This window comes from Gadus chalcogrammus, chromosome 23, assembly GCF_026213295.1.
Source record: "Gadus chalcogrammus isolate NIFS_2021 chromosome 23, NIFS_Gcha_1.0, whole genome shotgun sequence".
NCBI lineage: Eukaryota > Metazoa > Chordata > Actinopteri > Gadiformes > Gadidae > Gadus > Gadus chalcogrammus.
Window position 1 is genome coordinate 4,518,426 of NC_079434.1, and position 21,272 is coordinate 4,539,697.

At 42.9% G+C, this 21,272-nt stretch overlaps 14 non-coding genes across 14 annotated transcripts; all 14 read right to left on the bottom strand.

Moving 5' to 3' along the window:
• Window positions 1-3,754: 3,754 nt before the first annotated feature.
• On the bottom strand, window positions 3,755-3,826 carry trnap-agg (transfer RNA proline (anticodon AGG)). The gene has a single exon. It is a non-coding gene; the product is annotated as a tRNA-Pro (tRNA).
• A 1,108-nt stretch (window positions 3,827-4,934) lies between these two features.
• On the bottom strand, window positions 4,935-5,006 carry trnap-agg (transfer RNA proline (anticodon AGG)). Its single transcript has one exon. It is a non-coding gene; the product is annotated as a tRNA-Pro (tRNA).
• A 1,104-nt stretch (window positions 5,007-6,110) lies between these two features.
• Window positions 6,111-6,182, bottom strand: trnap-agg (transfer RNA proline (anticodon AGG)). The gene has a single exon. It is a non-coding gene; the product is annotated as a tRNA-Pro (tRNA).
• A 2,282-nt stretch (window positions 6,183-8,464) lies between these two features.
• On the bottom strand, window positions 8,465-8,536 carry trnap-agg (transfer RNA proline (anticodon AGG)). The gene has a single exon. It is a non-coding gene; the product is annotated as a tRNA-Pro (tRNA).
• A 1,104-nt stretch (window positions 8,537-9,640) lies between these two features.
• Window positions 9,641-9,712, bottom strand: trnap-agg (transfer RNA proline (anticodon AGG)). Its single transcript has one exon. It is a non-coding gene; the product is annotated as a tRNA-Pro (tRNA).
• A 1,110-nt stretch (window positions 9,713-10,822) lies between these two features.
• trnap-agg (transfer RNA proline (anticodon AGG)) lies at window positions 10,823-10,894 on the bottom strand. Its single transcript has one exon. It is a non-coding gene; the product is annotated as a tRNA-Pro (tRNA).
• Window positions 10,895-11,995: 1,101 nt separating this feature from the next.
• Window positions 11,996-12,067, bottom strand: trnap-agg (transfer RNA proline (anticodon AGG)). The gene has a single exon. It is a non-coding gene; the product is annotated as a tRNA-Pro (tRNA).
• A 1,105-nt stretch (window positions 12,068-13,172) lies between these two features.
• On the bottom strand, window positions 13,173-13,244 carry trnap-agg (transfer RNA proline (anticodon AGG)). Its single transcript has one exon. It is a non-coding gene; the product is annotated as a tRNA-Pro (tRNA).
• Window positions 13,245-14,353: 1,109 nt separating this feature from the next.
• On the bottom strand, window positions 14,354-14,425 carry trnap-agg (transfer RNA proline (anticodon AGG)). The gene has a single exon. It is a non-coding gene; the product is annotated as a tRNA-Pro (tRNA).
• Window positions 14,426-15,524: 1,099 nt separating this feature from the next.
• trnap-agg (transfer RNA proline (anticodon AGG)) lies at window positions 15,525-15,596 on the bottom strand. The gene has a single exon. It is a non-coding gene; the product is annotated as a tRNA-Pro (tRNA).
• Window positions 15,597-16,700: 1,104 nt separating this feature from the next.
• Window positions 16,701-16,772, bottom strand: trnap-agg (transfer RNA proline (anticodon AGG)). Its single transcript has one exon. It is a non-coding gene; the product is annotated as a tRNA-Pro (tRNA).
• Window positions 16,773-17,881: 1,109 nt separating this feature from the next.
• trnap-agg (transfer RNA proline (anticodon AGG)) lies at window positions 17,882-17,953 on the bottom strand. Its single transcript has one exon. It is a non-coding gene; the product is annotated as a tRNA-Pro (tRNA).
• Window positions 17,954-19,054: 1,101 nt separating this feature from the next.
• On the bottom strand, window positions 19,055-19,126 carry trnap-agg (transfer RNA proline (anticodon AGG)). The gene has a single exon. It is a non-coding gene; the product is annotated as a tRNA-Pro (tRNA).
• Window positions 19,127-20,230: 1,104 nt separating this feature from the next.
• trnap-agg (transfer RNA proline (anticodon AGG)) lies at window positions 20,231-20,302 on the bottom strand. Its single transcript has one exon. It is a non-coding gene; the product is annotated as a tRNA-Pro (tRNA).
• Window positions 20,303-21,272: the final 970 nt, after the last annotated feature.

The following is a 21,272-nucleotide window of genomic DNA, read 5'->3' on the forward strand; positions in this document are numbered from 1 at the left end:
TTTTAACCACGCTGTTGCAAGTCCACCCCTGGCCAGCAAGGGGAGACAAAAGTATATGATGTAGATTTCAGTTATATATTATCCATTATCCATTATCCTAATACTCATTATAGATAAATAAATTAGGGAGAAGGGGTGAGATTAAATAAGTTTTCTTCTTCTCACCCCTTTTCGAACAGGTAAAGCATGTGTAAGACAGTTTCTTCTTTTGTGGTTTTCATTGTGTGTAAATATTACTTTATTGTAACTGTCCACTTGTTTCATTTATTTGATTGTTTATTATTGCTTTTTTATTATTATTATTTACTTGTTTGAAGTAAAAACTTTTTCAATTCAATTCGATTCAATTCAGTTTACGCAGCTATTTTAATCCAGTGTGCTTGGCCTCAGGTGCCTAGCCCCAAATGTTAGGCCCTGTACACAGGAACTCTCCTCTCATGTTGATTCAATATTCACACATTTTAACGAATAAACTATAGTCTATATAGTACTAATAATTAGTTAATGCAAATGCCAAATTTAAACCAATTTTATAATTGAGATATGTGCTTTTGTCTGCATTCTACAGTGTTTGAAAGCTCAGCTAACAATATCCTTTATGTAAAATAGGCTTCTTGTTTGAGATCTGCCCTTTGGGTATTTGATATATTATATATATATATATATATATATATATATATTATATATATATATAAAAGAATAAGTGGACATAAGGACGCTCGCTTGAAGCAATTGTCATTCTCTAGAAAAGACATACAACTGATATTTGCCATCCAATGTTTGAAATCCTAATAATGAGAAAGGCAGAGTAATGGACCTGACAACTGATATTTGCTTTCTCGAATTGTTCTGTTTTTTACTTTGGCTATTCTACCATTAAAAAAAAAAAAAAGAAGAAAGTTGTTCAGGGCATGTAGCAAAATAATGAGAACCTGAGAAACAATAAGGATGTAACTTGTATTGTCTGGAAACATCAGATGAGAACATGTTGTACATGTACAGAGGTTGGTCCCCAAATGAAACAATATATCCAATGCAAACCAATGCAAAAAGTGTGAAACATAACTATTGCAAGGTCAGGGTGAATATAATTCAACGACACTAGGCCAAACCATCACAATTGAACCATACGGCAACAATATGGTGATCAATTTCAATATAATTAACCTATATCAAGTAGGCTATTTATTACGAGAAAAACTTGCTTATAGAGTTCGTGTTAGGATTCAATTTTTTGCCAGGACCCTAGATTATCTATGTTATGCAATCATACATAACTTTGATGACATAAACAACAGAGGTAAGTTCATTATTGCTTGCAGAAAAAGTTACGTTTCTTTTATTTGATTTTTGTTCTTTGTTTAAGCAGATTTTGGTCAAATTGCTATAGCTGTGCACAGATATGAAATACATAACCAATGTGGTGACATGCTTATTTGTTCGTTTTGGTTTGGAATTGTGTGTATCTGAGGGTTAGTCACATTTTTGGGCTTATTATTTTCTTTGTGTCTCGTGACTTCAAGATTGCGTCTGCAAAAACAAACAAGATAGCTGATATTTATTTTAATGAATATCTAAATCAATATAGCTTCGTCTTTCAAATGGGTTTTCTAACGAGAAATGTGCATTTTATTTTCGTAATCTTCGTTCAGGGACTGAACTTGATAACGTTGAGATACGTGCTTTGGGGTTACGTTTGAATAACTAAAGTGTTTGGGGTAAACCTACATGAAAGTAGGTGTAGGTTGATGGCAACAAAGAATACCAGCCTGCCAAGTAGACTGCCGGTTTTACACCGAATTCTGCGACCCACCGAAAAGTGTGAGCCCAGGGGGCGCTGTTGCATATTTTATGCAATATGCATGAGTTTGGATATTTGAGATATTTTTAAGAATTGCGTTATCAATACTGGGAATTGGTGTGCAACAACGATCTCAAAATAACTTCCCGACAGGGCTCGTCCGGGATTTGAACTCGGGACCTCTCGCACCCTAAGTGAGAATCATACCCCTAGACCAACGAACCACATAGACAGACATCGCTTGGGTCAAATATGTTGCTGGTCCAATCATAAACAACAGCTCGACCCCTTCTACAAAATTTGAGGTTCAAAACTTTGACAGATGTAGCGTTGTAGCGTTTTTTGCCGCCTACTTCCGGGGTATGGAGCCTCGCATAGTTCCAAACATCCATTCTACGGCGTTGGACATCATTATTTTCCATCGCTGGCCACCGCGTAACTTCTGAGGTTTGAAAGGAAACACATTTTTCATCTCTCCTTGACACGATGACGGTTTCTACAAAGGTTAAGGAAAAGAGGGATAAAGGAGGTTAGGAGATTTGACGATTCGTAGAGGCCTACTAGGTTCTATAAATCCCGGAAATTTGAACAAGTTAATCGTGACTGGTGTAGCCCCAAGCCCCAACCACAGCGAGATATACCAGAGCCCGTCTACGAATATTATACATTCTCTGGATATACCAGCATCCAGTGCTGAAGTGACAAACATTGCAGTAGCACCGGGTGGCTACTACGAGGTGGTACCAAAAGGGAGCAATTAATCGTTGACTCACATGTTAAACAGGCCGTTTTCACAGTCTTATTCAACCTATTTAAAGAGTGGTCCAAAAAAAACATTCTAGTCAGTATGTTTAGTTCATATCTCCATGACAACACTGGGTCGGGTGATTATTTTTTTAGGAGGTTGCTTTTTATTTTATTGGTGGTTAAAATGTATGAATAATTTGGGGCGCGGGCTCTTGAGTGACAGCCAACTAATGTTGCTAATTCGGTGTACGTCACCTAGATGGGCGTATCTCATGCCCTTGTTTGGTTAAAGGAAATGAGGCGGAGTCAAACTATTTAGCTACGAAAGGAAACACATTTTCATCTCTCCTTGACACGATGACGTTTTCTACAAAGGTTAAGGAAAAGAGGCATAAGGAGGCATAAAGGAGGTTAGGAGACTTGACGATTCGTAGAGGCCTACTAGGTTCTATAAATCCCGGAAATTTGAACAAGTTAATCGCGACTTGTGTAGCACCAAGCCCCAACCACAGCGAGATATACCAGAGCCCGTCTACGAATATTATACATTCTCTGGATATACCAGCATCCAGTGCTGAAGTGACAAACATTGCAGTAGCACCGGGTGGCCACTACGAGGTGGTACCAAAAGGGAGCAATTAATCGTTGACTCACATGTTAAACAGGCCGTTTTCACAGTCTTATTCAACCTATTTAAAGAGTTGTCCAAAAAAAACATTCTAGTCAGTATGTTTAGTTCATATCTCCATGACAACGGTCGGGTGATTATTTTTTTAGGAGGTTGCTTTTTATTTTATTGGTGGTTAAAATGTATGAATAATTTGGGGCGCGGGCTCTTGAGTGACAGCCAACTAATGTTGCTAATTCGGTGTACGTCACCTAGATGGGCGTATCTCATGCCCTTGTTTGGTTAAAGGAAATGAGGCGGAGTCAAACTATATAGCTACGTTTGAATAACTAAAGTGTTTGGGGTAAACCTACATGAAAGTAGGTGTAGGTTGATGGCAACAAAGAATACCAGCCTGCCAAGTAGACTGCCGGTTTTACACCGAATTCTGCGACCCACCGAAAAGTGTGAGCCCAGGGGGCGCTGTTGCATATTTTCTGCAATATGCACGAGTTTGGATATTTGAGATATTTTTAAGAATTGCGTTTTCAATACTGGGAATTGCTGTGCAACAACGATCTCAAAATTGTTTCTCATTAGGGCTCGTCCAGGATTTGAACCCGGGACCTCTCGCACCCTAAGCGAGAATCATACCCCTAGACCAACGAACCACATAGACCCGCTTGGGTCAATTCTGTAGCTGGTCCAATGATAAACAACAGCTCGACCCCCTCTACAAAATTTGAGGTTCAAAACTTTGACAGATGGAGCGTTGTAGCGTTTTTTGCCGCCTACTTCCGGGGTATGGAGCCTCGCATAGTTCCAAACATCCATTCTACGGCGTTGGACATCATTCATTTCCATCACTGGCCGCCGAGTAACTTCCGAGGTTCGAAAGGAAACACATTTTCATCTCTCCTTGACACGATGACGTTTTCTACAAAGGTTAAGGAAAAGAGGCATAAGGAGGCATAAAGGAGGTTAGGAGATTTGACGATTCGTAGAGGCCTACTAGGTTCTATAAATCCCGGAAATTTGAACAAGTTAATCGCGACTTGTTGAGCACCAAGCCCCAACCACAGCAAGATATACCAGAGCCCGTCTACGAATATTATACATTCTCTGGATATACCAGCATCCAGTGCTGAAGTGACAAACATTGCAGTAGCACCGGGTGGCTACTACGAGGTGGTACCAAAAGGGAGCAATTCATCGTTGACTCACATGTTAAACAGGCCGTTTTCACAGCCTTATTAAACCTATTTACAGAGTGGTCCAAAAAAAACATTCTGGTCAGTATGTTTAGTTCATATCTCCATGACAACACTGAGGCGGGTGATTATTTTTTAGGAGGTTGCTTTTTATTTTATTGGTGGTTAAAATGTATGAATAATTTGGGGCGCGGGCTCTTGAGTGACAGCCAACTAATGTTGCTAATTCGGTGTACGTCACCTAGATGGGCGTATCTCATGCCCTTGTTTGGTTAAAGGAAATGAGGCGGACTCAAACTATTAAGCTACGTTTGAATAACTAAAGTGTTTGGGGTAAACCTACATGAAAGTAGGTGTAGGTTGATGGCAACAAAGAATACCAGCCTGCCAAGTAGACTGCCGGTTTTACACCGAATTCTGCGACCCACCGAAAAGTGTGAGCCCAGGGGGCGCTGTTGCATATTTTCTGCAATATGCACGAGTTTGGATATTTGAGATATTTTTAAGAATTCCGTTTTCAATACTGGGAATTGGTGTGCAACAACGATCTCAAAATTGTTTCTCATTTGGGCTCGTCCGGGACTTGAACCCGGGACCTCTCGCACCCTAAGCGAGAATCATACCCCTAGACCAACGAACCACATAAACAGAAATCGCTTGGGTCAATTGTCTAGCTGGTCCAATGATAAACAACAGCTCGACCCCTTCTACAAAATTTGAGGTTCAAAACTTTGACAGATGTAGTGTTGTAGCGTTTTTTGCCGCCTACTTCCGGGATATGGAGCCTCGCATAGTTCCAAACATCCATTCTACGGCGTTGGACATCATTCATTTCCATCGCTGGCCGCCGAGTAACTTCTGAGGTTCGAAAGGAAACACATTTTCATCTCTCCTTGACACGATGACGTTTTCTACAAAGGTTAAGAAAAAGAGGCATAAGGAGGCATAAAGGAGGTTAGGAGATTTGACGATTCGTAGAGGCCTACTAGGTTCTATGAATCCCGGAAATTTGAACAAGTTAATCGCGACTTGTGGAGCACCAAGCCCCAACCACAGCAAGATATACCAGAGCCCGTCTACGAATATTATACATTCTCTGGATATACCAGCATCCAGTGCTGAAGTGACAAACATTGCAGTAGCACCGGGTGGCTACTACGAGGTGGTACCAAAAGGGAGCAATTCATCGTTGACTCACATGTTAAACAGGCCGTTTTCACAGTCTTATTAAACCTATTTACAGAGTGGTCCAAAAAAAACATTCTAGTCAGTATGTTTAGTTCATATCTCCATGACAACACTGAGGCGGGTGATTATTTTTTAGGAGGTTGCTTTTTATTTTATTGGTGGTTAAAATGTATGAATAATTTGGGGCGCGGGCTCTTGAGTGACAGCCAACTAATGTTGCTAATTCGGTGTACGTCACCTAGATGGGCGTATCTCATGCCCTTGTTTGGTTAAAGGAAATGAGGCGGAGTCAAACTATTAAGCTACGTTTGAATAACTAAAGTGTTTGGGGTAAACCTACATGAAAGTAGGTGTAGGTTGATGGCAACAAAGAATACCAGCCTGCCAAGTAGACTGCCGGTTTTACACCGAATTCTGCGACCCACCGAAAAGTGTGAGCCCAGGGGGCGCTGTTGCATATTTTCTGCAATATGCACGAGTTTGGATATTTTTAAGAATTCCGTTTTCAATACTGGGAATTGGTGTGCAACAACGATCTCAAAATTGTTTCTCATTAGGGCTCGTCCGGGATTTGAACCCGGGACCTCTCGCACCCTAAGCAAGAATCATACCCCTAGACCAACGAACCACATGAACAGAAATCGCTTGGGTCAATTGTCTAGCTGGTCCAATGATAAACAACAGCTCGACCCCTTCTACAAAATTTGAGGTTCAAAACTTTGACAGATGTAGTGTTGTAGCGTTTTTTGCCGCCTACTTCCGGGATATGGAGCCTCGCATAGTTCCAAACATCCATTCTACGGCGTTGGACATCATTCATTTCCATCGCTGGCCGCCGGGTAACTTCTGAGGTTCGAAAGGAAACACATTTTCATCTCTCCTTGACACGATGACGTTTTCTACAAAGGTTAAGGAAAAGAGGCATAAGGAGGCATAAAGGAGGTTAGGAGATTTGACGATTCGTAGAGGCCTACTAGGTTCTATAAATCCCGGAAATTTGAACAAGTTAATCGCGACTTGTGTAGCACCAAGCCCCAACCACAGCGAGATATACCAGAGCCCGTCTACGAATATTATACATTCTCTGGATATACCAGCATCCAGTGCTGAAGTGACAAACATTGCAGTAGCACCGGGTGGCCACTACGAGGTGGTACCAAAAGGGAGCAATTAATCGTTGACTCACATGTTAAACAGGCCGTTTTCACAGTCTTATTCAACCTATTTACAGAGTGGTCCAAAAAAAACATTCTAGTCAGTATGTTTAGTTCATATCTCCATGACAACGGTCGGGTGATTATTTTTTTAGGAGGTTGCTTTTTATTTTATTGGTGGTTAAAATGTATGAATAATTTGGGGCGCGGGCTCTTGAGTGACAGCCAACTAATGTTGCTAATTCGGTGTACGTCACCTAGATGGGCGTATCTCATGCCCTTGTTTGGTTAAAGGAAATGAGGCGGAGTCAAACTATTAAGCTACGTTTGAATAACTAAAGTGTTTGGGGTAAACCTACATGAAAGTAGGTGTAGGTTGATGGCAACAAAGAATACCAGCCTGCCAAGTAGACTGCCGGTTTTACACCGAATTCTGCGACCCACCGAAAAGTGTGAGCCCAGGGGGCGCTGTTGCATATTTTCTGCAATATGCACGAGTTTGGATATTTGAGATATTTTTAAGAATTCCGTTTTCAATACTGGGAATTGGTGTGCAACAACGATCTCAAAATTGTTTCTCATTAGGGCTCGTCCGGGATTTGAACCCAGGACCTCTCACACCCTAAGCGAGAATCATACCCCTAGACCAACAAACCTCATAGACTCGCTTGGGTCAATTCTGTAGCTGGTCCAATGATAAACAACAGCTCGACCCCTTCTACAAAATTTGAGGTTCAAAACTTTGACAGATGGAGCGTTGTAGCGTTTTTTGCCGCCTACTTCCGGGGTATGGAGCCTCGCATAGTTCCAAACATCCATTCTACGGCGTTGGACATCATTCATTTCCATCGCTGGCCGCCGAGTAACTTCCGAGGTTCGAAAGGAAACACATTTTCATCGCTCCTTGACACGATGACGTTTTCTACAAAGGTTAAGGAAAAGAGGCATAATGAGGCATAAAGGAGGTTAGGAGATTTGACGATTCGTAGAGGCCTACTAGGTTCTATGAATCCCGGAAATTTGAACAAGTTAATCGCGACTTGTGGAGCACCAAGCCCCAACCACAGCAAGATATACCAGAGCCCGTCTACGAATATTATACATTCTCTGGATATACCAGCATCCAGTGCTGAAGTGACAAACATTGCAGTAGCACCGGGTGGCTACTACGAGGTGGTACCAAAAGGGAGCAATTCATCGTTGACTCACATGTTAAACAGGCCGTTTTCACAGTCTTATTAAACCTATTTACAGAGTGGTCCAAAAAAAACATTCTAGTCAGTATGTTTAGTTCATATCTCCATGACAACACTGAGGCAGGTGATTATTTTTTTAGGAGGTTGCTTTTTATTTTATTGGTGGTTAAAATGTATGAATAATTTGGGGCGCGGGCTCTTGAGTGACAGCCAACTAATGTTGCTAATTCGGTGTACGTCACCTAGATGGGCGTATCTCATGCCCTTGTTTGGTTAAAGGAAATGAGGCGGAGTCAAACTATTTAGCTACGTTTGAATAACTAAAGTGTTTGGGGTAAACCTACATGAAAGTAGGTGTAGGTTGATGGCAACAAAGAATACCAGCCTGCCAAGTAGACTGCCGGTTTTACACCGAATTCTGCGACCCACCAAAAAGTGTGACCCCAGGGGGCGCTGTTGCATATTTTCTGCAATATGCACGAGTTTGGATATTTTTAAGAATTGCGTTATCAATACTGGGAATTGGTGTGACACAACGATCTCAAAATAACTTCCCGACAGGGCTCGTCCGGGATTTGAACCCGGGACCTCTCGCACCCTAAGCGAGAATCATACCCCTAGACCAACGAACCACATAGACAGACATCGCTTGGGTCAATTATGTTGCTGGTCCAATGATAAACAACAGCTCGACCCCTTCTACAAAATTTGAGGTTCAAAACTTTGACAGATGTAGCGTTGTAGCGTTTTTTGCCGCCTACTTCCGGGGTATGGAGCCTCGCATAGTTCCAAACATCCATTCTACGGCGTTGGACATCATTAATTTCCATCGCTGGCCGCCGAGTAACTTCTGAGGTTTGAAAGGAAACACATTTTCATCTCTCCTTGACACGATGACGGTTTCTACAAAGGTTAAGGAAAAGAGGCATAAAGGAGGTTAGGAGATTTGACGATTCGTAGAGGCCTACTAGGTTCTATAAATCCCGGAAATTTGAACAAGTTAATCGTGACTGGTGTAGCCCCAAGCCCCAACCACAGCGAGATATACCAGAGCCCGTCTACGAATATTATACATTCTCTGGATATACCAGCATCCAGTGCTGACGTGACAAACATTGCAGTAGCACCGGGTGGCCACTACGAGGTGGTACCAAAAGGGAGCAATTCATCGTTGACTCACATGTTAAACAGGCCGTTTTCACAGTCTTATTAAACCTATTTAAAGAGTGGTCCAAAAAAAACATTCTAGTCAGTATGTTTAGTTCATATCTCCATGACAACACTGAGGCGGGTGATTATTTTTTTAGGAGGTTGCTTTTTATTTTATTGGTGGTTAAAATGTATGAATAATTTGGGGTGCGGGCTCTTGAGTGACAGCCAACTAATGTTGCTAATTCGGTGTACGTCACCTAGATGGGCGTATCTCATGCCCTTGTTTGGTTAAAGGAAATGAGGCGGAGTCAAACTATTTAGCTACGTTTGAATAACTAAAGTGTTTGGGGTAAACCTACATGAAAGTAGGTGTAGGTTGATGGCAACAAAGAATACCAGCCTGCCAAGTAGACTGCCGGTTTTACACCAAATTCTGCGACCCACCGAAAAGTGTGAGTCCAGGGGGCGCTGTTGCATATTTTTTGCAATATGCACGAGTTTGGATATTTGAGAAATTTTTAAGAATTGCGTTTTTAATCCTGGGAATTGGTGTGCAACAACGATCTCAAAATTTTTACTCATTTGGGCTCGTCCGGGATTTGAACCCGGGACCTCTCGCACCCTAAGCGAGAATCATACCCCTAGACCAACGAACCACATAAACAGAAATCGCTTGGGTCAATTGTCTAGCTGGTCCAATGATAAACAACAGCTCGACCCCTTCTACAAAATTTGAGGTTCAAAACTTTGACAGATGTAGTGTTGTAGCGTTTTTTGCCGCCTACTTCCGGGATATGGAGCCTCGCATAGTTCCAAACATCCATTCTACGGCGTTGGACATCATTCATTTCCATCGCTGGCCGCCGGGTAACTTCTGAGGTTCGAAAGGAAACACATTTTCATCTCTCCTTGACACGATGACGTTTTCTACAAAGGTTAAGGAAAAGAGGCATAAGGAGGCATAAAGGAGGTTAGGAGATTTGACGATTCGTAGAGGCCTACTAGGTTCTATAAATCCCGGAAATTTGAACAAGTTAATCGCGACTTGTGTAGCACCAAGCCCCAACCACAGCGAGATATACCAGAGCCCGTCTACGAATATTATACATTCTCTGGATATACCAGCATCCAGTGCTGAAGTGACAAACATTGCAGTAGCACCGGGTGGCCACTACGAGGTGGTACCAAAAGGGAGCAATTAATCGTTGACTCACATGTTAAACAGGCCGTTTTCACAGTCTTATTCAACCTATTTAAAGAGTGGTCCAAAAAAAACATTCTAGTCAGAATGTTTAGTTCATATCTCCATGACAACGGTCGGGTGATTATTTTTTTAGGAGGTTGCTTTTTATTTTATTGGTGGTTAAAATGTATGAATAATTTGGGGCGCGGGCTCTTGAGTGACAGCCAACTAATGTTGCTAATTCGGTGTACGTCACCTAGATGGGCGTATCTCATGCCCTTGTTTGGTTAAAGGAAATGAGGCGGAGTCAAACTATTTAGCTACGTTTGAATAACTAGAGTGTTTGGGGTAAACCTACATGAAAGTCGGTGTAGGTTGATGGCAACAAAGAATACCAGCCTGCCAAGTAGACTGCCGGTTTTACACCGAATTCTGCGACCCACCGAAAAGTGTAAGCCCAGGGGGCGCTGTTGCATATTTTCTGCAATATGCACGAGTTTGGATATTTGAGATATTTTTAAGAATTGCGTTTTCAATACTGGGAATTGGTGTGCAACAACGATCTCAAAATTGTTTCTCATTAGGGCTCGTCCGGGATTTGAACCCGGGACCTCTCGCACCCTAAGCGAGAATCATACCCCTAGACCAACGAACCACATAGACTCGCCTGGGTCAATTCTGTAGCTGGTCCAATAATAAACAACAGCTCGACCCCTTCTACAAAATTTGAGGTTCAAAACTTTGACAAATGGAGCGTTGTAGCGTTTTTTGCCGCCTACTTCCGGGGTATGGAGCCTCGCATAGTTCCAAAGATCCATTCTACGGCGTTGGACATCATTCATTTCCATCGCTGGCCGCCGAGTAACTTCCGAGGTTCGAAAGGAAACACATTTTCATCTCTCCTTGACACGATGACGTTTTCTACAAAGGTTAAGGAAAAGAGGCATAAGGAGGCATAAAGGAGGTTAGGAGATTTGACGATTCGTAGAGGCCTACTAGGTTCTATGAATCCCGGAAATTTGAACAAGTTAATCGCGACTTGTGGAGCACCAAGCCCCAACCACAGCAAGATATACCAGAGCCCGTCTACGAATATTATACATTCTCTGGATATACCAGCATCCAGTGCTGAAGTGACAAACATTGCAGTAGCACCGGGTGGCCACTACGAGGTGGTACCAAAAGGGAGCAATTCATCGTTGACTCACATGTTAAACAGGCCGTTTTCACAGTCTTATTAAACCTATTTACAGAGTGGTCCAAAAAAAAACATTCTAGTCAGTATGTTTAGTTCATATCTCCATGACAACACTGAGGCAGGTGATTATTTTTTTAGGAGGTTGCTTTTTATTTTATTGGTGGTTAAAATGTATGAATAATTTGGGGCGCGGGCTCTTGAGTGACAGCCAACTAATGTTGCTAATTCGGTGTACGTCACCTAGATGGGCGTATCTCATGCCCTTGTTTGGTTAAAGGAAATGAGGCGGAGTCAAACTATTTAGCTACGTTTGAATAACTAAAGTGTTTGGGGTAAACCTACATGAAAGTAGGTGTAGGTTGATGGCAACAAAGAATACCAGCCTGCCAAGTAGACTGCCGGTTTTACACCGAATTCTGCGACCCACCAAAAAGTGTGACCCCAGGGGGCGCTGTTGCATATTTTCTGCAATATGCACGAGTTTGGATATTTTTAAGAATTGCGTTATCAATACTGGGAATTGGTGTGACACAACGATCTCAAAATAACTTCCCGACAGGGCTCGTCCAGGATTTGAACCCGGGACCTCTCGCACCCTAAGCGAGAATCATACCCCTAGACCAACGAACCACATAGACAGACATCGCTTGGGTCAATTATGTTGCTGGTCCAATGATAAACAACAGCTCGACCCCTTCTACAAAATTTGAGGTTCAAAACTTTGACAGATGTAGCGTTGTAGCGTTTTTTGCCGCCTACTTCCGGGGTATGGAGCCTCGCATAGTTCCAAACATCCATTCTACGGCGTTGGACATCATTAATTTCCATCGCTGGCCGCCGAGTAACTTCTGAGGTTTGAAAGGAAACACATTTTCATCTCTCCTTGACACGATGACGGTTTCTACAAAGGTTAAGGAAAAGAGGCATAAAGGAGGTTAGGAGATTTGACGATTCGTAGAGGCCTACTAGGTTCTATAAATCCCGGAAATTTGAACCAAGTTAATCGTGACTGGTGTAGCCCCAAGCCCCAACCACAGCGAGATATACCAGAGCCCGTCTACGAATATTATACATTCTCTGGATATACCAGCATCCAGTGCTGACGTGACAAACATTGCAGTAGCACCGGGTGGCCACTACGAGGTGGTACCAAAAGGGAGCAATTCATCGTTGACTCACATGTTAAACAGGCCGTTTTCACAGTCTTATTAAACCTATTTAAAGAGTGGTCCAAAAAAAACATTCTAGTCAGTATGTTTAGTTCATATCTCCATGACAACACTGAGGCGGGTGATTATTTTTTTAGGAGGTTGCTTTTTATTTTATTGGTGGTTGAAATGTATGAATAATTTGGGGTGCGGGCTCTTGAGTGACAGCCAACTAATGTTGCTAATTCGGTGTACGTCACCTAGATGGGCGTATCTCATGCCCTTGTTTGGTTAAAGGAAATGAGGCGGAGTCAAACTATTTAGCTACGTTTGAATAACTAAAGTGTTTGGGGTAAACCTACATGAAAGTAGGTGTAGGTTGATGGCAACAAAGAATACCAGCCTGCCAAGTAGACTGCCGGTTTTACACCAAATTCTGCGACCCACCGAAAAGTGTGAGCCCAGGGGGCGCTGTTGCATATTTTCTGCAATATGCACGAGTTTGGATATTTGAGAAATTTTTAAGAATTGCGTTTTCAATCCTGGGAATTGGTGTGCAACAACGATCTCAAAATTTTTACTCATTTGGGCTCGTCCGGGATTTGAACCCGGGACCTCTCGCACCCTAAGCGAGAATCATACCCCTAGACCAACGAACCACATAAACAGAAATCGCTTGGGTCAATTGTCTAGCTGGTCCAATGATAAACAACAGCTCGACCCCTTCTACAAAATTTGAGGTTCAAAACTTTGACAGATGTAGTGTTGTAGCGTTTTTTGCCGCCTACTTCCGGGATATGGAGCCTCGCATAGTTCCAAACATCCATTCTACGGCGTTGGACATCATTCATTTCCATCGCTGGCCGCCGGGTAACTTCTGAGGTTCGAAAGGAAACACATTTTCATCTCTCCTTGTCACGATGACGTTTTCTACAAAGGTTAAGGAAAAGAGGCATAAGGAGGCATAAAGGAGGTTAGGAGATTTGACGATTCGTAGAGGCCTACTAGGTTCTATAAATCCCGGAAATTTGAACAAGTTAATCGCGACTTGTGTAGCACCAAGCCCCAACCACAGCGAGATATACCAGAGCCCGTCTACGAATATTATACATTCTCTGGATATACCAGCATCCAGTGCTGAAGTGACAAACATTGCAGTAGCACCGGGTGGCCACTACGAGGTGGTACCAAAAGGGAGCAATTAATCGTTGACTCACATGTTAAACAGGCCGTTTTCACAGTCTTATTCAACCTATTTAAAGAGTGGTCCAAAAAAAACATTCTAGTCAGTATGTTTAGTTCATATCTCCATGACAACGGTCGGGTGATTATTTTTTAGGAGGTTGCTTTTTATTTTATTGGTGGTTAAAATGTATGAATAATTTGGGGCGCGGGCTCTTGAGTGACAGCCAACTAATGTTGCTAATTCGGTGTACGTCACCTAGATGGGCGTATCTCATGCCCTTGTTTGGTTAAAGGAAATGAGGCGGAGTCAAACTATTAAGCTACGTTTGAATAACTAAAGTGTTTGGGGTAAACCTACATGAAAGTAGGTGTAGGTTGATGGCAACAAAGAATACCAGCCTGCCAAGTAGACTGCCGGTTTTACACCGAATTCTGCGACCCACCGAAAAGTGTGAGCCCAGGGGGCGCTGTTGCATATTTTCTGCAATATGCACGAGTTTGGATATATGAGATATTTTTAAGAATTCCGTTTTCAATACTGGGAATTGGTGTGCAACAACGATCTCAAAATTGTTTCTCATTAGGGCTCGTCCGGGATTTGAACCCAGGACCTCTCGCACCCTAAGCGAGAATCATACCCCTAGACCAACAAACCTCATAGACTCGCTTGGGTCAATTCTGTAGCTGGTCCAATGATAAACAACAGCTCGACCCCTTCTACAAAATTTGAGGTTCAAAACTTTGACAGATGGAGCGTTGTAGCGTTTTTTGCCGCCTACTTCCGGGGTATGGAGCCTCGCATAGTTCCAAACATCCATTCTACGGCGTTGGACATCATTCATTTCCATCGCTGGCCGCCGAGTAACTTCCGAGGTTCGAAAGGAAACACATTTCATCGCTCCTTGACACGATGACGTTTTCTACAAAGGTTAAGGAAAAGAGGCATAAGGAGGCATAAAGGAGGTTAGGAGATTTGACGATTCGTAGAGGCCTACTAGGTTCTATGAATCCCGGAAATTTGAACAAGTTAATCGCGACTTGTGGAGCACCAAGCCCCAACCACAGCAAGATATACCAGAGCCCGTCTACGAATATTATACATTCTCTGGATATACCAGCATCCAGTGCTGAAGTGACAAACATTGCAGTAGCACCGGGTGGCTACTACGAGGTGGTACCAAAAGGGAGCAATTCATCGTTGACTCACATGTTAAACAGGCCGTTTTCACAGTCTTATTAAACCTATTTACAGAGTGGTCCAAAAAAAACATTCTAGTCAGTATGTTTAGTTCATATCTCCATGACAACACTGAGGCAGGTGATTATTTTTTTAGGAGGTTGCTTTTTATTTTATTGGTGGTTAAAATGTATGAATAATTTGGGGCGCGGGCTCTTGAGTGACAGCCAACTAATGTTGCTAATTCGGTGTACGTCACCTAGATGGGCGTATCTCATGCCCTTGTTTGGTTAAAGGAAATGAGGCGGAGTCAAACTATTTAGCTACGTTTGAATAACTAAAGTGTTTGGGGTAAACCTACATGAAAGTAGGTGTAGGTTGATGGCAACAAAGAATACCAGCCTGCCAAGTAGACTGCCGGTTTTACACCGAATTCTGCGACCCACCAAAAAGTGTGACCCCAGGGGGCGCTGTTGCATATTTTCTGCAATATGCACGAGTTTGGATATTTTTAAGAATTGCGTTATCAATACTGGGAATTGGTGTGACACAACGATCTCAAAATAACTTCCCGACAGGGCTCGTCCGGGATTTGAACCCGGGACCTCTCGCACCCTAAGCGAGAATCATACCCCTAGACCAACGAACCACATAGACAGACATCGCTTGGGTCAATTATGTTGCTGGTCCAATGATAAACAACAGCTCGACCCCATCTACAAAATTTGAGGTTCAAAACTTTGACAGATGTAGCGTTGTAGCGTTTTTTGCCGCCTACTTCCGGGGTATGGAGCCTCGCATAGTTCCAAACATCCATTCTACGGCGTTGGACATCATTAATTTCCATCGCTGGCCGCCGAGTAACTTCTGAGGTTTGAAAGGAAACACATTTTCATCTCTCCTTGACACGATGACGGTTTCTACAAAGGTTAAGGAAAAGAGGCATAAAGGAGGTTAGGAGATTTGACGATTCGTAGAGGCCTACTAGGTTCTATAAATCCCGGAAATTTGAACAAGTTAATCGTGACTGGTGTAGCCCCAAGCCCCAACCACAGCGAGATATACCAGAGCCCGTCTACGAATATTATACATTCTCTGGATATACCAGCATCCAGTGCTGACGTGACAAACATTGCAGTAGCACCGGGTGGCCACTACGAGGTGGTACCAAAAGGGAGCAATTCATCGTTGACTCACATGTTAAACAGGCCGTTTTCACAGTCTTATTAAACCTATTTAAAGAGTGGTCCAAAAAAAACATTCTAGTCAGTATGTTTAGTTCATATCTCCATGACAACACTGAGGCGGGTGATTATTTTTTTAGGAGGTTGCTTTTTATTTTATTGGTGGTTAAAATGTATGAATAATTTGGGGTGCGGGCTCTTGAGTGACAGCCAACTAATGTTGCTAATTCGGTGTACGTCACCTAGATGGGCGTATCTCATGCCCTTGTTTGGTTAAAGGAAATGAGGCGGAGTCAAACTATTTAGCTACGTTTGAATAACTAAAGTGTTTGGGGTAAACCTACATGAAAGTAGGTGTAGGTTGATGGCAACAAAGAATACCAGCCTGCCAAGTAGACTGCCGGTTTTACACCAAATTCTGCGACCCACCGAAAAGTGTGAGTCCAGGGGGCGCTGTTGCATATTTTTTGCAATATGCACGAGTTTGGATATTTGAGAAATTTTTAAGAATTGCGTTTTTAATCCTGGGAATTGGTGTGCAACAACGATCTCAAAATTTTTACTCATTTGGGCTCGTCCGGGATTTGAACCCGGGACCTCTCGCACCCTAAGCGAGAATCATACCCCTAGACCAACGAACCACATAAACAGAAATCGCTTGGGTCAATTGTCTAGCTGGTCCAATGATAAACAACAGCTCGACCCCTTCTACAAAATTTGAGGTTCAAAACTTTGACAGATGTAGTGTTGTAGCGTTTTTTGCCGCCTACTTCCGGGATATGGAGCCTCGCATAGTTCCAAACATCCATTCTACGGCGTTGGACATCATTCATTTCCATCGCTGGCCGCCGGGTAACTTCTGAGGTTCGAAAGGAAACACATTTTCATCTCTCCTTGACACGATGACGTTTTCTACAAAGGTTAAGGAAAAGAGGCATAAGGAGGCATAAAGGAGGTTAGGAGATTTGACGATTCGTAGAGGCCTACTAGGTTCTATAAATCCCGGAAATTTGAACAAGTTAATCGCGACTTGTGTAGCACCAAGCCCCAACCACAGCGAGATATACCAGAGCCCGTCTACGAATATTATACATTCTCTGGATATACCAGCATCCAGTGCTGAAGTGACAAACATTGCAGTAGCACCGGGTGGCCACTACGAGGTGGTACCAAAAGGGAGCAATTAATCGTTGACTCACATGTTAAACAGGCCGTTTTCACAGTCTTATTCAACCTATTTAAAGAGTGGTCCAAAAAAAACATTCTAGTCAGAATGTTTAGTTCATATCTCCATGACAACGGTCGGGTGATTATTTTTTTAGGAGGTTGCTTTTATTTTATTGGTGGTTAAAATGTATGAATAATTTGGGGCGCGGGCTCTTGAGTGACAGCCAACTAATGTTGCTAATTCGGTGTACGTCACCTAGATGGGCGTATCTCATGCCCTTGTTTGGTTAAAGGAAATGAGGCGGAGTCAAACTATTTAGCTACGTTTGAATAACTAGAGTGTTTGGGGTAAACCTACATGAAAGTCGGTGTAGGTTGATGGCAACAAAGAATACCAGCCTGCCAAGTAGACTGCCGGTTTTACACTGAATTCTGCGACCCACCGAAAAGTGTAAGCCCAGGGGGCGCTGTTGCATATTTTCTGCAATATGCACGAGTTTGGATATTTGAGATATTTTTAAGAATTGCGTTTTCAATACTGGGAATTGGTGTGCAACAACGATCTCAAAATTGTTTCTCATTAGGGCTCGTCCGGGATTTAAACCCGGGACCTCTCGCACCCTAAGCGAGAATCATACCCCTAGACCAACGAACCACATAGACTCGCCTGGGTCAATTCTGTAGCTGGTCCAATAATAAACAACAGCTCGACCCCTTCTACAAAATTTGAGGTTCAAAACTTTGACAAATGGAGCGTTGTAGCGTTTTTTGCCGCCTACTTCCGGGGTATGGAGCCTCGCATAGTTCCAAAGATCCATTCTAACGGCGTTGGACATCATTCATTTCCATCGCTGGCCGCCGAGTAACTTCCGAGGTTCGAAAGGAAACACATTTTCATCTCTCCTTGACACGATGACGTTTTCTACAAAGGTTAAGGAAAAGAGGCATAAGGAGGCATAAAGGAGGTTAGGAGATTTGACGATTCGTAGAGGCCTACTAGGTTCTATGAATCCCGGAAATTTGAACAAGTTAATCGCGACTTGTGGAGCACCAAGCCCCAACCACAGCAAGATATACCAGAGCCCGTCTACGAATATTATACATTCTCTGGATATACCAGCATCCAGTGCTGAAGTGACAAACATTGCAGTAGCACCGGGTGGCCACTACGAGGTGGTACCAAAAGGGAGCAATTCATCGTTGACTCACATGTTAAACAGGCCGTTTTCACAGTCTTATTAAACCTATTTACAGAGTGGTCCAAAAAAAACATTCTAGTCAGTATGTTTAGTTCATATCTCCATGACAACACTGAGGCAGGTGATTATTTTTTTAGGAGGTTGCTTTTTATTTTATTGGTGGTTAAAATGTATGAATAATTTGGGGCGCGGGCTCTTGAGTGACAGCCAACTAATGTTGCTAATTCGGTGTACGTCACCTAGATGGGCGTATCTCATGCCCTTGTTTGGTTAAAGGAAATGAGGCGGAGTCAAACTATTTAGCTACGTTTGAATAACTAAAGTGTTTGGGGTAAACCTACATGAAAGTAGGTGTAGGTTGATGGCAACAAAGAATACCAGCCTGCCAAGTAGACTGCCGGTTTTACACCGAATTCTGCGACCCACCAAAAAGTGTGACCCCAGGGGGCGCTGTTGCATATTTTCTGCAATATGCACGAGTTTGGATATTTTTAAGAATTGCGTTATCAATACTGGGAATTGGTGTGACACAACGATCTCAATATAACTTCCCGACAGGGCTCGTCCGGGATTTGAACCCGGGACCTCTCGCACCCTAAGCGAGAATCATACCCCTAGACCAACGAACCACATAGACAGACATCGCTTGGGTCAATTATGTTGCTGGTCCAATGATAAACAACAGCTCGACCCCTTCTACAAAATTTGAGGTTCAAAACTTTGACAGATGTAGCGTTGTAGCGTTTTTTGCCGCCTACTTCCGGGGTATGGAGCCTCGCATAGTTCCAAACATCCATTCTACGGCGTTGGACATCATTAATTTCCATCGCTGGCCGCCGAGTAACTTCTGAGGTTTGAAAGGAAACACATTTTCATCTCTCCTTGACACGATGACGGTTTCTACAAAGGTTAAGGAAAAGAGGCATAAAGGAGGTTAGGAGATTTGACGATTCGTAGAGGCCTACTAGGTTCTATAAATCCCGGAAATTTGAACAAGTTAATCGTGACTGGTGTAGCCCCAAGCCCCAACCACAGCGAGATATACCAGAGCCCGTCTACGAATATTATACATTCTCTGGATATACCAGCATCCAGTGCTGACGTGACAAACATTGCAGTAGCACCGGGTGGCCACTACGAGGTGGTACCAAAAGGGAGCAATTCATCGTTGACTCACATGTTAAACAGGCCGTTTTCACAGTCTTATTAAACCTATTTAAAGAGTGGTCCAAAAAAAACATTCTAGTCAGTATGTTTAGTTCATATCTCCATGACAACACTGAGGCGGGTGATTATTTTTTTAGGAGGTTGCTTTTTATTTTATTGGTGGTTAAAATGTATGAATAATTTGGGGTGCGGGCTCTTGAGTGACAGCCAACTAATGTTGCTAATTCGGTGTACGTCACCTAGATGGGCGTATCTCATGCCCTTGTTTGGTTAAAGGAAATGAGGCGGAGTCAAACTATTTAGCTACGTTTGAATAACTAAAGTGTTTGGGGTAAACCTACATGAAAGTAGGTGTAGGTTGATGGCAACAAAGAATACCAGCCTGCCAAGTAGACTGCCGGTTTTACACCAAATTCTGCGACCCACCGAAAAGTGTGAGCCCAGGGGGCGCTGTTGCATATTTTCTGCAATATGCACGAGTTTGGATATTTGAGAAATTTTTAAGAATTGCGTTTTCAATCCTGGGAATTGGTGTGCAACAACGATCTCAAAATTTTTACTCATTTGGGCTCGTCCGGGATTTGAACCCGGGACCTCTCGCACCCTAAGCGAGAATCATACCCCTAGACCAACGAACCACATAAACAGAAATCGCTTGGGTCAATTGTCTAGCTGGTCCAATGATAAACAACAGCTCGACCCCTTCTACAAAATTTGAGGTTCAAAACTTTGACAGATGTAGCGTTGTAGCGTTTTTTGCCGCCTACTTCCGGGGTATGGAGCCTCGCATAGTTCCAAAGATCCATTCTACGGCGTTGGACATCATTAATTTCCATCGCTGGCCGCCGAGTAACTTCCGAGGTTCGAAAGGAAACACATTTTCATCTCTCCTTGACACGATGACGTTTTCTACAAAGGTTAAGGAAAAGAGGCATAAGGAGGCATAAAGGAGGTTAGGAGATTTGACGATTCGTAGAGGCCTACTAGGTTCTATAAATCCCGGAAATTTGAACAAGTTAATCGCGACTTGTGTAGCACCAAGCCCCAACCACAGCGAGATATACCAGAGCCCGTCTACGAATATTATACATTCTCTGGATATACCAGCATCCAGTGCTGAAGTGACAAACATTGCAGTAGCACCGGGTGGCTACTACGAGGTGGTACCAAAAGGGAGCAATTCATCGTTGACTCACATGTTAAACAGGCCGTTTTCACAGTCTTATTAAACCTATTTACAGAGTGGTCCAAAAAAAACATTCTAGTCAGTATGTTTAGTTCATATCTCCATGACAACACTGAGGCGGGTGATTATTTTTTTAGGAGGTTGCTTTTTATTTTATTGGTGGTTAAAATGTATGAATAATTTGGGGCGCGGGCTCTTGAGTGACAGCCAACTAATGTTGCTAATTCGGTGTACGTCACCTAGATGGGCGTATCTCATGCTCTTGTTTGGTTAAAGGAAATGAGGCGGAGTCAAACTATTTAGCTACGTTTGAATAACTAGAGTGTTTGGGGTAAACCTACATGAAAGTAGGTGTAGGTTGATGGCAACAAAGAATACCAGCCTGCCAAGTAGACTGCCGGTTTTACACCGAATTCTGCGAC